Below are 15,368 nucleotides of genomic sequence, written 5' to 3'. Positions count from 1 at the left end.
CCCTCTGCCCCTGAAAAAACAGCGTATGCCTTACCTCAAAGCTGATCGCAAGATTGTCAAACGTCCTATTGAGCATTCCGACACATATACCTCATCCTCGAAGACCCCCTTCCAACAGGGTAAATATCAGTACTTTTTCACTGTTCTCACTAAGCACCCCACTCCCCAGGCTATTTAAATACAAACCAGTCCGTTGGGTGGGCTGAAGTCTCACTTCAAACACCTGCTGCACCAGTGATCTAATAAAATTTTCTACCTGAACTTTGATCTCTCTGAGCCTCACTGAACCAAGATCTAACAACTTGGTGCTGTAACCCGGGAGGCCTCGTTGAGACAGATCAATTTCTGTAGCGATCCTCTACCCTGTCATTGCGGTTTCACCAACCAACACCAGACACTACGTTGCCTTTGGGTGGGTCTCGGGACCTCTTTGGAGGATCCTGCCTCCTTTTCTCTGAAAATCCTAGTGCTGGGTCAGTGATCTTCTCCAGTATCAGGGAACTGTTCCCATTGCCTGACCTCCTGGCTCCGGGGACGCCTTTAACCAATTTGAGAATAAGAGATCCAAGATGCTTGCATCTCTTCTCTCATTTCCTCTTTTCCAAAGAGGCTCTTGAACTCACCCTCCCCCCTCATGGCCATGAAAAACTCCCAATAACTACCTCCAAAAGAAACCCCTTTTGGGGTGTCTCCTCTGCAACCTTAAAACCCTCTATCCTAGGGGAAAAATTAAGCCAAAACAGCTCATTTTTTACTCTACCACTATTTGGCCTCAGTGTAAATTAGACAACAAAAGCCACTGGCCTGAGCCGGCACTTTTGACATTCAAGGTCTCCAAAACCTCGAGAACTATATCCAACACAATGACAAGTGGTCTGAGAGTCCCTACATCCAGACCCTCTTCTTTCTTCATAACTTTCCCTCCCTCTGCCAGTCCTGCACCACCTACCAAATCCTTCTTCTGTGCAGCCAACTCCCCCCTCCTACACACAGAAGATCCCTCTTCCAACTTTGACCCCTCAGATCATGCCCTTCCTCCTCCTCTTATGCTCCTGCGACCCCCTCAGATTCTTCTTCTCAACCTCCCACCTCCCCACCACGTTTTCCCCCATGCTCACATCAGTGAATAAGCAGTCTGGGCTCTAAGAAACATTACAGGTGATGGCTCATCTTTCTGCGACTTGGTTATCAAGTATGATGTAGTTGATCCTCTGTTGGCTCTACTTGCAGCTCCTGATATGTCATCTTTAGCATGTGGTTACCTATGTAATCTTACCTGGACACTTTCAAACCTTGGTCAAAACAAGAATCCTGTACCCCCGTTAGATGCTATTGAGCAAATTCTTCCTACTCTAGTTCGTCTCCTGCATCATGATAATCCAAAGGTATTAGCAGATACCTGCCAGGGCATTTCCTATCTTACTGATGGTCCAAATGAATGGATTGAAATGGTTGTGAAAACTGGAGTAGGGCCCCAGCCTGTGAAGGAAGCTCCAAGGGGCTACTGAATTGCCAATTGTGACTCCTGCACTAAGATCAACAGAGCATATTGTTATTGGGACAGATGAACAGACTCAGGTTGTAACAGATGCAGGAGCACTTGCTGTCTTTCCCAGCCTGCTAACTAACTCTAAAACTAATATTCAGAAGGAAGCTACCTGGACAATGTCAAACTTCACAGCTGGGAATCAGGACAAGATACAGCAAGTAGTGAATCATGGATTGGTCCCCTTCCTTGTTAGTGTTCTTTCTAAGGCAGACTTTAAGACACAAAAGGAAGCAGTATGGGCTGTGACCAACTATACAAGTGGTGAAACAGTTGAACAGATTGTATACCTTGTCCATTTTGGCATAATAGAATTGCTGATGAATCTTTTAATTGCAAAAAATACCAAAATTATTCTGGTTATTCTGGATGTCATTTCAAATTTCTTTCAGACTGATGAGAAACTAGGTGAAACTGAGAAACTTATAACGATTTTAGAACGTAGATGGAAGCTTGGACAAAATTGAAACTCTACAAGGCTTCATTAAGCTTGATTGAGAAGTATTTCTCAATCAAGTAGAAGAAGATTATCAGAATGTTGTGCCAGAAACTACCTCTGAAGGTTATACCTTCCAAGTTCAGGATGGTACTCCTGGAACTTTTAACTTTTAGATTGTACAGCTGAGGTATAAAGTTGTTTGTGTACTATGTTTGGTATAAGTTTGTCTTGCCGTTTCTCTACTAAGAACTCTTTTTTAAATGTGATTTGTGATGTAGCACTTTTTACAATGAAACTATACTTGAACGTTCCAAACTGTACATACTCTATGAAGCCTCTCCTCAATGTGTTTCTTATTTCTTATTTCTATGTGGAATTTGATATCTTGCAGTGTGTCCTGTCAATAAAGATTAAATTCCAAAAACAAACAAACAAAACAACAACAAAAAACCCACCTCACTAAACTCGTGATCCAAACTCAAACCAACTGGATATAACTTTTACCTATTGCACTCCTCAAACTCAGCTCTGTCCCCCGTAAACCCCTCCTCCCAAGTCCCTTTGAAATCAGATACAGTTGACTCTATGTCCTAAGAAAATTTCCCCCTCCCATCTCACTCTTAAGTGACTACCTCCCCATTTTAAGCAGAACCTGACACACACTTAGACAGCATATCCAAGAAAGTCTGCCTCAACCACCACTAGAGCCCACATCCCCAAACTTCGCTTTGGGAGAGTGGGTCTACCTAAAAGTCCTACAGTTTAAACCCCTCCGACCCCTGTGGATCAAACCTCATCTAATACTGCTAAGTACCCCTGCAGCTGCTAAACTGACCAACATCTCATCTTGGATCCATTTTACCCACCTCAAACCTGTGCCGTTACCTCCAGAAACCTGTCTGGCGCCACCTAACTCACTGCCCCAGACTGTGAGCTGTGAAGAGACATTCATTCCTTATTGTTAGGCCTGTGAACCGTAATACTGGAAGCTGCTATTTCTTAAGATTCCGAGTGAGACCAATCTACATCACACCTGCAATATGTCCACAGCCTGCCAAGTAGCTACAGTAGTTTTCTTTGTGTTAACCTTTGTCTTCCTTATCTCTCTAGTTCTTTTAACCATATAGAGTGCGCCCGCCTCCCGTGGTGCCCAGCCTGTAACCACTTCTTTATCTGGTGGCACCTGAAACCATAAAACTCATGTTTACAGCACTCTTCAAAAACTTCCTGTCAATTTTACTCGGAGAATTACTAACCTCCTACCAAGACCTCATTAATGCTTCCCAATTGTTACTGTGCATCTCTGACCTCTGGCTTCAAAGAGATCTCCTATCATACACTCCTAAACAAATATATTTCTTCAAACTCATCGTTCTAATAATTATACACCAAAATTAAAATGACCATCCTCTCCCTCATTTCCATCCTACAATTTCCCCTCACTCTGGTCACCCCTCAGAATATCTTACTCCTCCTAGCCAACCAAACAGCCCAATATCTCAACCGATCCTCGTGCTGGCTTTGTCCCAACCTATCCGAGCCACCCATGGTAATCCCTGTTTCAGAAAAAAAGTGGGGAGACATGATAATGTTCATCCAAGGAAGTCTGAGAGCGCATCTCCAGGTTAACTAGAAAATGGTAACATTCTCCTCCAAACCTATCATGGATACAATATAATCATCCATTAATAAATCAGTTCAACACCTGGAAGACAAATCACCAAATACTGAACCCCATTATATCAACCTACGCATCTCACATTTACATTTCCCATTTTGCGTCACAGCCAACACCACTAAATTCCCCCAAACCAGAGCAGACACACATTCCACATGATCAGAGAAGGCACCCCTAGACCAATTGATAAAGGCACCTGCTCTCTGGGCACTTGCATAACACTAGCCTGGTTGCAACTACATAATAACTCTCACACCTATAACGCTTCCCACAACCTCCCACAACACAACTGAGGGAATTGGTCCTAGCCAAGGTAGATCAGCACAATTTGTTAACGCCTATCACCTCATCAATACCTTTTTTTTTTAAGATTTATTTTTATTCATTTCTCTCCCCTTCTCCACCACCCCCCTGCCCCGTTGTCTGATCTCTGTGTCCATTTGCTGTGTGTTCTTCTGTGTCTGCTTGCATTCTCAGCAGCACTGGGAATCTGTATTTCTTTTTGTTGTGTCATCTTGTTGTGTCAGCTCTCCGTGTGTGCGGTGCCATTCCTGGGCGGGCTGCACTTTCTTTCGCGCTGGGCAGCTCTCCTTACGGGGCACACTCCTTGCACGTGGGGCTCCCCGACGCGGGGAACACCCCTGCGTAGCATGGCATTCCTTGAGCGTATCAGCACTGCACGTGGGCCAGCTCACCACAAGGGTCAGGAGGCCCTGGATTTGAACCCTGGACCTCCCATGTGGTAGGTAGATGCTCTATTGAGCCAAGTCCACTTCCCTCATCAATACCTTTTTTTCACCTGCCAGATGACACAACTGTCTGTCCCTAAACACCACTATCCCTGTGCTTTGGGACCCCATCAGAGATACCTCTGTGTGTTCCACATCAACACCAAACCCAGCCAAACCCAACCATGGCCCTAGCTATACCCCATAAAACAGTCACTAAGAAAGACATACAGGGAAGCATGTGGAGCCCCATAAGGAGAGCCACCCAGTGCGAAATAACGTGCAGTCTGCCCAAGAATGGCACTGCACCCAGGGAGAGCTGACACAACAAGATGATGCAACAAAAAGAAACACATTCCTGGTGCCGCTGATAAGGATAGAAGCGGTCACAGAAGAACACATAGCGTATGGACATAGAGAGCAGACAACAGGGGGGTGGGGGGGAAAGGGGAGAGAAATAAATAAAAAAATAAATCTTCAAAGTAAAAAAAAAGACATACAAGGAAACGCAAATAGTAACTGGACTTTGTCATTCTATATAGCCCCTGGAAATCAATCAAGACTGTCATTTCTCTGCTTAAGCTCTCTGTACCATTTTCTCCCTGCTAGTGGCAGGGCACCTGCGCATTAGTCTACACTGTCCCCTGGATGGGATATAATATCTCAGCCACCCCTACCTCCCTTCTACAACCTGTCATCTCAAAATCTAAATGCACAATACACATCCTCATAATGATCACTCTTGGACTCATTGGGACCACTGCAGGAGCTACCTCATTAGGTCTCTCTCAACATCAATACTCACAGCTAGCCACAACCCTCACCAAACTCACCAAAGTAACCATGGGGTTAAAGGCACTTGATGCACAAGTAGCAGAAGTAATCCTACAGAAGAGAAGGGCACTTGATACTCTAACAATCACCCAAGGTGGCACGTATGCCTTTTTAGGAGAAGAGTGTTGTTTCTATGTAGATTGCTCAGGACAAGTCCAAACAGTCATCAAAGAAATTAAAAAAATAAACCAAAACTTAAAAATTTCTAATTCCATGGAATGGTGGGCACCCTGGATCATGTCTTTCTTCAAGTCCTTTGTTCCCTTTATCATCACGGTTTTTGGTCTGTTAATATTTGGCCCTTGTGAAATAGGCTAGTAAGATAGGGCATCAATAGATGGATCTGGAACCTGGCAGAGAGCCCATGTGTACATCCGCAACCCCAAGATGGCTGCTGGAAGACCCTCCCCCAAAATTCTGCCACTCAGAAGAAGACTTCCTCCAGAACCAGGCATAGCCCCGGAGACTCCCCCAAGGACTTTATCACTGGGCCCTCATGGGAGATTGATGGGGGAAATAAGCAATCTAAGTGGTGAACAGCTGGAACTCCTCCCTGCCATTAGCAAAGGGGTGGAATAACTAGCAGTTTAAAAAGCAGTGCCAGGCCCAAGTTGTCTCTCTCATGCTCTCTGGCCTCTGGCCCCGGCCTCCAGCTGCTTCTCCCCCACTTGCATCACCACGCAAGTAAAACCTGAGTATTTATAACCTATAATGGGGAATTGTAGCCTGTAAATCAGCCCTCTTTATCACTTTTCAGGCCCTTCCTCTCTACCTGGGACCCCTGCTCTCTTATTTTCTCCCATTTCTCTTCCCTCCCTACCTGAATAAATTACTGGCCTAACTCACCCGGCGTGCTCTTGAAATTCATTTCTCCAGCATAGTCAAAGAACCTAAATGAAATCTGGTAACACTTGTGTCTTCAGAATCTTCTCTGACTTCATCTGAAAAATAGTGCACTGCCTGACTGACATACATGTTGACATGTCCTACTCATTAAAAGAATCAGCTACATGCTCCTAACACCAAATTTTTAAGAATTCTACTACATGCAGCCAGAGAGGGAGAAGCACCATCCCCCACAATGCCCCACCCAGCAGGAAGCAGCCTGATGACCTTTGTCCCCATTCCAGTTCTCCCTCCCTCCTTACCCCACAACTATACCAAAAGGACTTGGGAACGTTAGACCCATTTGGCGACCCCCCAGACCCCCTTCCAACAGGGTAAAAATCAGTACTTTTTCACTGTTCTCCCTAAGCACCACATGCCCAGCTATTTAAATGCAAACCAGAGCCAGTGGGGTGGGCTGAAGTCTCATGTCAGACTTTCTCCACCTGAACTTTGATCTGTCTCCGAGCCTCACTGAGCCAAGATCTAACAACTTCTGCAAAAATAAGTGGTAGTACTCCATCAGGTATATTTTTTATTGTCTTTTTTAAAAACATAAATAGATCACACAAAATGTTACAATAAAAAACCATAAGAGGTTCCCATATACCACTATCCCCCTCCATTCCTCCCACATCAACATCCCCTTTCATCAGTAAGGCATATTCATCGCATTTTGTGAATACACCCTGGACCACTGCCACACCGCATGGACCATAGTTTACATGTAGTTCACACTTCCCCTAGTCCATCCAGTGGGTTATGGCAGGATATACAGTGTCCTACATCTGTCCCTGCAATATCATTCAGGACAACTCCAAGTCCCAAAAATGCCCCATATCACACCTCTTCCTCCCTCTCCCTGCGCTCAGCAACTCCCATGGCCTCTATATCAATGAAACAATTTCTCCATTGCAAGAATAGTAACAGTTCTATAGTAGAATACCAGCAAGTCCACTCTGATCCATATTATATTCCTCCATCCTGTGGACCCTGGGAAAGCGATGTCCACTCCACCTTTAAATTGAGAGGGGTTTAGGTTCCACTTGTCTGATGGTTGTGATTCTCCTGCTTATGGCTGTAGACACTCTTGGTTCCTGACCTTTCTCACTTCCCCATCAGCTGACCTGGTTAAGTCCAATGAACTGGAGAGTAGGTGTTGCTTAGCTGGCACATGGACAGTCCGGAGATTCAAGTCTCCTGAGCATACACAAACCCCAGTGCCAATCACAGGTTCAGTAAAAGTGACAGAAGAGGCGTATGTAGAAAGGTCACATCTGAGTCCAACTCCATCACAATCAGGAGCAAAAATTCCAAAGTAGGGCCCACTGGCAAGGCAATGAACTACAGAGCCATCTGTCATGACCATAGAACCTGGATGTGTCTCCATAGCCCTCAGGAGCACCAGTACCTGGGGTTGTATATACTTTGGCTGTCTCCAGGATCCTGCTGAGATGTGCGTAAGCGTGACCCCTCTGATGACCTCCTGACTCATTTTTAAGTCTCTTAGTCATATAAACTCCTTTGTCCTTGACCGTTTCCACCTTTTGTTCAAGGTCTTTATCGAGTTGCATCTCCAGTTCATGATGGTAGTGCCAGGGAGACTCACCCAGGAGTCATGTTCCCCACTGGGGGGGAAGTAAAGCATTTACATGCCGAGTTTGGTTTAGAGAGTGGCCACATTTGAGCAACATGGAGGCTTTCAGGAGATAATTCTTAGGCACCCTGCAGCTCTAGGCCTAGTTGGTATTTCAAGCACACAGGCTCATAAGCATAGTCATCATATTAAGGGCCTATCACTGGACCTTCCTTCTTCACTGGTCTTTGCCCTTGCACTTGGAGAATTGTTGCTGTTTCATTAGGGAATGCGACAGAGCTCCCGAGGATGGGAACTCAGCACTTCCTCAGTTGTCATGTGTAACTCTATCCACTATGACAACACCCAACGAATATCCGAACATATCTATATACCCTATATGCATGCCCTGGAGAACTCCCTCCTACCCATGCATTCCCCATCAATAACACCCCACACCAGTACTCCTACCCTGCCATAGTTGAACCCCTCTGTGATGCAAAACTTTTTAGAAAATGAAGACTAATATATTGCCAAATTCAATTAGTAGGAAAATGAAATAGTACTGACAGGTTCAAAGATTAGAAATAGAATACAAAATAATTTAGAAAAACGAAAATAAAGTAAAAAATAAGGTGGGGTATTAAAAAATGAAAAATATCATAAAAACTTTGTTTTTGATGTTTTGCCTTTTATCACAGTAATAGGTGTTGCCTTGCGTGTACAGTGGCAAGGCAACCTCTTCCATTTCTTACTCAGTGTTTACACCCTTTTATTTTTATTTGAAATGTTATCTTCTAAAAAGTTTTAGATCATATAAGGTCACATATACAATACAGGGGACTCCCATATACCCAGCATCAAACCCTTTTCCCCTTCCCCAGCAATGATCTTTTTACATGTGGATGTTTTATTTGCTACAGCTAATATACAGATGTTGAAACGTAGCTACTAACCATGGTTTCATTATGACTTACATTATGATTTAAATTTTAGACTGTACACTTTTATAAATTTTTGGTGAAATTTAACATGGCTTATATCCATTGTTGCACAATCTTTTTTTTTTAAAGATTTATTTCTCTCCTCTTCCCGCCCCCCCTGCCCTGCCCCAGTTGTCTGTTCTCTGTGTCCATTTGCTGCATGTTCTTCTTTGTCCACTTCTTTTTTTTTAAAGATTTATTTATTTATTTATTTATTTATTTCTCTCCCCTCCCCCCCACCACGGTTGTCTGTTCTCTTGTGTCTATTTGCTGCATCTTCTTTGTCCGCTTCTGTTGTTGTCAGCAGCACGGGAATCTGTGTTTCTTTTTTTGTTGCATCATCTTGTTGTGTAAGTTCTCCATGTGTGCGGCACCATTCCTGGGCAGGCTGCACTTTCTTTTGTGCTAGGTGGCTCTCTTTACGGGGTGCACTCCTTGCGCGTGGGCCTCCCCTACATGGGGGACACCCCTGCGTGGCACGGCACTCCTTGCACGCATCAGCATGGCTTGTGGGCCAGCTCCACACGGGTCAAGGAGGCCTGGGGTTTGAACCGCGGACCTCCCATGTGGTAGACGGACGCCCTAAGCACTGGGCCAAGTCCACTGTCCTTTGTCCACTTCTGTTGTTGTCACTGGCATGGGAATCTGTGTCTCTTTTTGCTGTGTCATCTTGTTGTGTCAGCTCTCTGTGTGTGCAGTGCCATTCCTGGGCAGGCTGCACTTTCTTTTGCACTGGGCGGCTCTCCTTATTGGGCACACTCCTTGCGCGTTGGGCTCCCCTACGTGGGGACACCCCTGCGTGGCATGGCACTCCTTGCACGCATCAGCACTGTGCGTAGGCCAGCCCCACATGGGTCAAGGAGGCCCAGGGTTTGAACCGCGGACCTCCCATGTGGTAGGTGGATTCCCTATCCATTGGACCAAGTCCACTTCCCTGTTGCACAATCTTGTGGAACAATTCCATTGCCCCCCAGTTACCCCCTCTTCCATTCCATCAGATATATTTAATTCTTTATTTTGGTTTTGTGAAGATGATAAACATGGTGCTAGTATCTTTTCTTCACTTCTAAAAGTTTTATTTATTCTGCTTATCTCAAGACTCACTTAAACAGACATATGAAATACTTATATATCCTGGCTTTCAAAATGTGTTGATACAACTGATTTAATTTAAACCTACAGACCTCCATGCATGAACAGGTAGTTTCTGGACACACACCCAAGCCTCAATCTACATGAGTGAGAGATAAAATATAGATTTTTTTTTTAAAGTTTCTTCTTACCAGGATTACTTTTTTTTTTCAAGATTTATTTATTTATTTCTCTCCCCTTCCTCCCTGCCCAAGTTGTCTGTTCTCTGTGTCTATTTGCTGCATGTTCTTCTTTTGTCCGCTTCTGTTGTTGTCAGCGGCATGGGAATCTGTCTCTTTTTGTTGCGTCATCTTGTTGTGTCAGCTCTCCATGTGGGCGGCGCCATTCTTAGGCAGGCTGCACTTTCTTTTTGCGCAGGGTGGCTCTCCTTATGGGGTGCACTCCTTGCACATGGGGCTCCTCTACGTGGGGACACCCCTGTGTGGCAGGGCACTCCTTGCGCACATCAGCACTGTGCATAGGCCAGCTCCACATGAGTCAAGGAGGCCCGGGGTTTGAACCATGGACCTCCCATGTGGTAGACAGACGCTCTAACCACTGGGCCAAGTCCACATCCCAAAACATAGATTTTTGAAATTCTGCAAGGTCCTGGGGTTATTAAAAGAAATTGGTATAAGCATTACCGTCAGTCTGAATAAATAATATATCTTATAAGAATGTATATTCTATATTACAATTGAGTGAAGATACTGGTCTGGCTAATAAAACACAAACTGATTTAAAAGCAAAATAAATAAAAGTGGAGGAAGTAGGATTGGGTAGTGAGAACCTCAAACAGTGAGGTTTATCTGACAAAGTTTCAGCCAATTCAATGGGAAGCTCCCAATTAAATATTGCCTATCAGAGAGCCTGCTTTGGGCTGATACGGCCAGCCTCAAGGATTCCTTCTGTACTTAGTCATTGGCTGGAATGCACCTAGTCAGAGCATCACTTCAGCTCAAAAGCTGAGGACGATCCTGAAGGTAAAGGTAAACAACAATCCCTTTATTAAACAAATCCAAGCATATACCTGTGTGGCTTCCACAGAACCCAAAGGTCCTCAAGTTTTTTAGCATTATGGTGTCACCTTCAATATCCAAATACAGTAAAGTGACTTGAGCCCTTTTTCTTCAATTAATAGAAGTTCAAAGCCTTTCCCGATACTCCCAGAGAGCCCTAGGAATGCTTACATGTTAATATTGAATATTACAAATCCACGACAAGCTATTAGAGTTAATAAATGAATTTGGCAAAATGGCAGGGTACAAGATCAATATGGAAAAATCATAGTTTTCCCATAAACTAGTAATGAATAATTTGAAGAGGAAATCAAGAAATAAAAATTCCATTTACATTTGCAACTAAAAGAATCAAATATCTAGGATAAATTTAACCAAGGATGTAAGGACATACCCATGGAGAACCATGAAACATTGCTGAAAAAAGATAAAAGAAAACCTAAATAAATGAAAGGACATTTCTATGTTCATGGATTGGAAGACTAAATGTCATTAAGATATCAGATCTACCCAAAGCAATTTACAGAGTCAATGAAATCCTAATAGAAATTTCAACAGCCTTCTTTGCAGAGATGGAAGGCCAGTCTTCAAATTTATATGGAAGGGTAAGGGACCCTCAACAGCCAAAATCATCTTGAAAAAGAACAAAACTGGAGGACTCACACTTCCCAATTTTAAAACTTATTACAAAGCTACAGTAATCAAAACAGCATAGTACTGGCACAAGGACAGACATATAGACCAATTGCATTAAATTAAGAGTTCAAAAATAAATCTTCACATCTATGGCCAATCAATTTTTTAAAATAAAAAATATGCATAACATAAAAATCATTTTAACCATTTTGAGTGGACAATTCTTTGACATTAAGTACATTGCCAATGCTACATAACTTATACCACTATCTATCCCAGACTATCTTTATCATCCAAAACCAAAACTCATACTCCTTTAGCAATAACTCCATTCCCTCTCCTCTCAGCCCTGATAACCACCATTCTGCTTTCTGTCTCTATGCATATGCTTATTCTAAGCACTTCATATAAGAGAAATCATACATATTTGTCCTTTTCTGTCTGGCTTATTTTACAACATAATGTCTTTAAGGTTCATCCATGTTGAGCATGTAACAGCACTTCTTTTTACGGCTGAATAATATTTTATTGTATAAATATGCCACATTTTGCTTATCCATTTATCTTTTGATGAACACTGGGATTGCTTTCATTTTTTGGCTATTGTGAATAATGCTACAAAGAACACTGGTGTACAAGTGTCTGTCCAAGTCTTTTGGGTATTCTTTTGGGTATATATCTAGGAGTGGAATTGCCAAGTCACATTGGAATTCTATGTTTAACTTTCTGTGGAACTGCCAAACTCTTTTCCATAATACATTCCCACCAAAAATGTGTAAGGTTTCCTATTTCTTTGCATCCTTGACACCATTTGTTACTTTCAGTTCTTTAAAAATTGCCATCCTCGTGGCAATTTAGTTTAGGAGTAGGGGACAGTCGTAACATGTCCTGCCACCTTTCCTTGGTACCCACAGATAGAGCTTATGCTCAGGACCTATTGTCCTTGTCCTGAACATATGTAAACATTCTCTAGAGACAGTCTGACTCTGGTGGCCATGTTTTATGAAATTCTGTTAATATCCCAGTTGTATATTTATTCCTGGCAGGGAGGGGGCAGGGTCCCTCTAGTGCAGCACACAAACACAAGAGAAGGGTGCTGTGTGTAGAACGTTCCCTTGCATTGACATCAGATTGAGACCCACTGACTATGGGGAGCCAACACCCACTGGTAAAGCTGACCTTGCTCTGTCTCTTCTCTATGTGAGTAAAACGTCTATCAGAGCCTGTGTGAGTCGTACTTTTGCTGGCAATCCCGACACCTGTACTGGAGTGGGTTGATATCTCTTTAAATGTCTCACCTTCAAAGTTAAATTACATTTCTCTAATGGATAATAATGAGCATCTTTTCATATACTTCTTGCCATTTGAATTTCTTCTTTGGAGAAATATCTATTCAAATCCTCGGCCCATTTTTGAATTGGGTTGTTTGCCTTCTTGTTGTTATGTTGTAGAGGTTTTTAACATACTCTGGATATTAAGCTCTTATGAGTATATGGCTTCTAAATATTTATTCCCATTTGTTAGGTCGTCTTCTCACTTTCTTGATAATGTCCTTTGATGCACAGAAGTTTTAAATTTTGATGAAGTCCATTTTATCTATTTTTTTTCTTTTTTTGCTTGTGGCTTTAGTGTAAAATCTAAAAATCCATTGATATATATATATAGGATTATGTCATCTGCAAATAGGTATAATTTTTCTTTTGAGGTACTGGGGGCTGGGGAATGAATCCAGGACCTCGTATGTGGAAAGCTGGCATTCAACCACTGAGCCACATCAGTTTCCCTGAATTATTTTTCATTTGTTTTGCTTGTTGTTTGTTCTTGTTCTTTCAGGAAGCAGTAGAAACTGAACCCGGGACTTCCCATGTAGGAAGTGGGGCTCAACTGCTTGAGCCGCATCTGCTCCCATCATTTTGTTTCTTCCTTCCCAATGTGGATGCCTTTATTCCTTTCACTTGCCTGCTCTGGCTGGAACTTGCAGGACAATGTTGAATAACAGTGGTGATAATGGGCCTCCTTGTCTTGTTCCTGATCTTAAGGGGAAAGTTCTCAGTCTTTCACCATTGAGTATGATGTTTGCTGTGGGGTTTTCATAAATCCTTCTATCATTTTGAAAAATTTCTCTCCTATAATTCTAGTTTTCTGAGTGTTTTTATCATGAAAGGATTTTGGATTTTGTCAAATGTATTTTCTGCATCAACTGATCAGAACCACACTGATATGTGGTTTTTTCCTTCATTCTATTTATGTAGTGTATGACTGTAGCAGTTTGGCATTGTTTATGAATTCCAAAAATAGATACTGGATTGTGTTTGTAAACTGCTCTGTTACTCTGGGCATATGAGATTGCATTAAATTCAGAGGTTTCACTTTTACTTGACTAAATTATGATTAGGGCTTTGATTCAGCCACATCAGTGGGACTTTGAGTTCTTGCCCCTTGGTGGGTGGGGACTCATAAAAAAAATGACAGGGCAGAGGAGAGAGTTCTAGTTTTTTGATGCTGGAGCCCCAGGGGAAGAGCCGAAGCCTTCACCTGATAGTTTTCATCTGGCCTTGTGGAGACAGCAGAGCAGCTGAACCCGGAGAGAAATGAGCCCTAGGAAGAGAAATAAGCCTTATGCCAATTTACAGCTGAGATTGGAAGAAGATGGACCCATGAAGCCTTAACAGGGAAGAGGAAACTCTGAACCATTGTGGACATCACCCACCATATTGTTTCAACACGTGGCAACAGACTTTGGGTGAGAAAGTAACTTTGAGTTGGACTCTTTAGGACCTTCTGACTGTAAGTGTCTACCCCAAATAAATACCCTTTTTAAAAGCCAACAGATTTCTGGTATTTTGCATCTGCACCTCTTTGTCTGACTAACATAATTACCTTGATTGATTTTGTCATATTGAACAATCCTTACATTCCTGGGACTAATCCCACTTGATCATGATGTATAATCCTTTTAATATACTGTTGGATTCATTTTGCCAATATTTTGTTGAAGATGTTTGTGTCTATTTTCATAAAGGATATTGGTCTGTATCTTTTCTTGTGCTGTCTTTATCTGGCTTTGGTATCAAGATAATGCTGGCTTCATAGAATGAGTTTAGAACTTTTCCTTCCTCTAATTTTTGGGGGAGTTTAAAAAGGATTGGTGTTAAATCTTTAAATGGTAGGATTCAGCAATGAAGATATCTGGTCCTGGACTTTTCTTGGTTGGGAGATTTTTTATTATGATTCAATCTCTGTACTTGTGTAGGTCCATTGAGATTTCATATTCATTCTTGTGTCAGATTAGATAATTCGAATGTTTCTAGAAATGTGTCTATTTCATCTAGGTTTTCTAATTTGTTGGCATATAATTGTTCATAGTTATTTCTGTAAGGTCAGTAGTGATGTCCTAACCATCGTTCCTGATTTTCACTATTTGTGCCCCCTCACTCTTTTTCTTTGTCCGTCTGGCTAAAAGTTTGTCAATTTAATTAAGCTTTTTTTTTTTTTTTTGAAGTTTTGATTTTACTGATTGTCTTTATTGTTTTTCTATTCTCTATTTCATTTATCTCTGCTGTAATCATTATTATTTCCTTCCTTCCACTTTGGGTTTAGTGTGCTCTCTTTTTCTAGTTTCTCTAGATGTGAAGTTAGGTTATTGATTTGTAATCTTTCTTCGTGTTTTATGTAGGCATTTAGAGCTATAAAATTCTATTTGAGGATCAGAACTATATCTTAAATACCACTGGGCATTTAAGCTAGGCCAGCCCTGTCAGCCTGGAAGCTCTGGAGATATGGAAGTCATGCTGGTATCGCAGAGGTACTAGCTTGCACGTGTTTATAAGTTATGTTAATTTGAGACTTCTAAACATCACCTGGTTTCACTAAGTGTCTGCTGGAACGAGGGTTTGCTGCCTGACTTCCTGCT

The 15,368-nt window shown here is 42.3% G+C and overlaps 1 pseudogene; it reads left to right on the top strand.

Annotated features, from left to right (window-relative positions):
* Window positions 1–863: 863 nt before the first annotated feature.
* Window positions 864–2,158, top strand: LOC101446775 (importin subunit alpha-1 pseudogene; annotated as a pseudogene).
* Window positions 2,159–15,368: the final 13,210 nt, after the last annotated feature.

This window comes from Dasypus novemcinctus, chromosome 1 (assembly GCF_030445035.2).
Source record: "Dasypus novemcinctus isolate mDasNov1 chromosome 1, mDasNov1.1.hap2, whole genome shotgun sequence".
Classification (NCBI taxonomy): Eukaryota; Metazoa; Chordata; class Mammalia; order Cingulata; family Dasypodidae; genus Dasypus; species Dasypus novemcinctus.
This window is presented reverse-complemented; position numbering and strand designations above follow the sequence as displayed.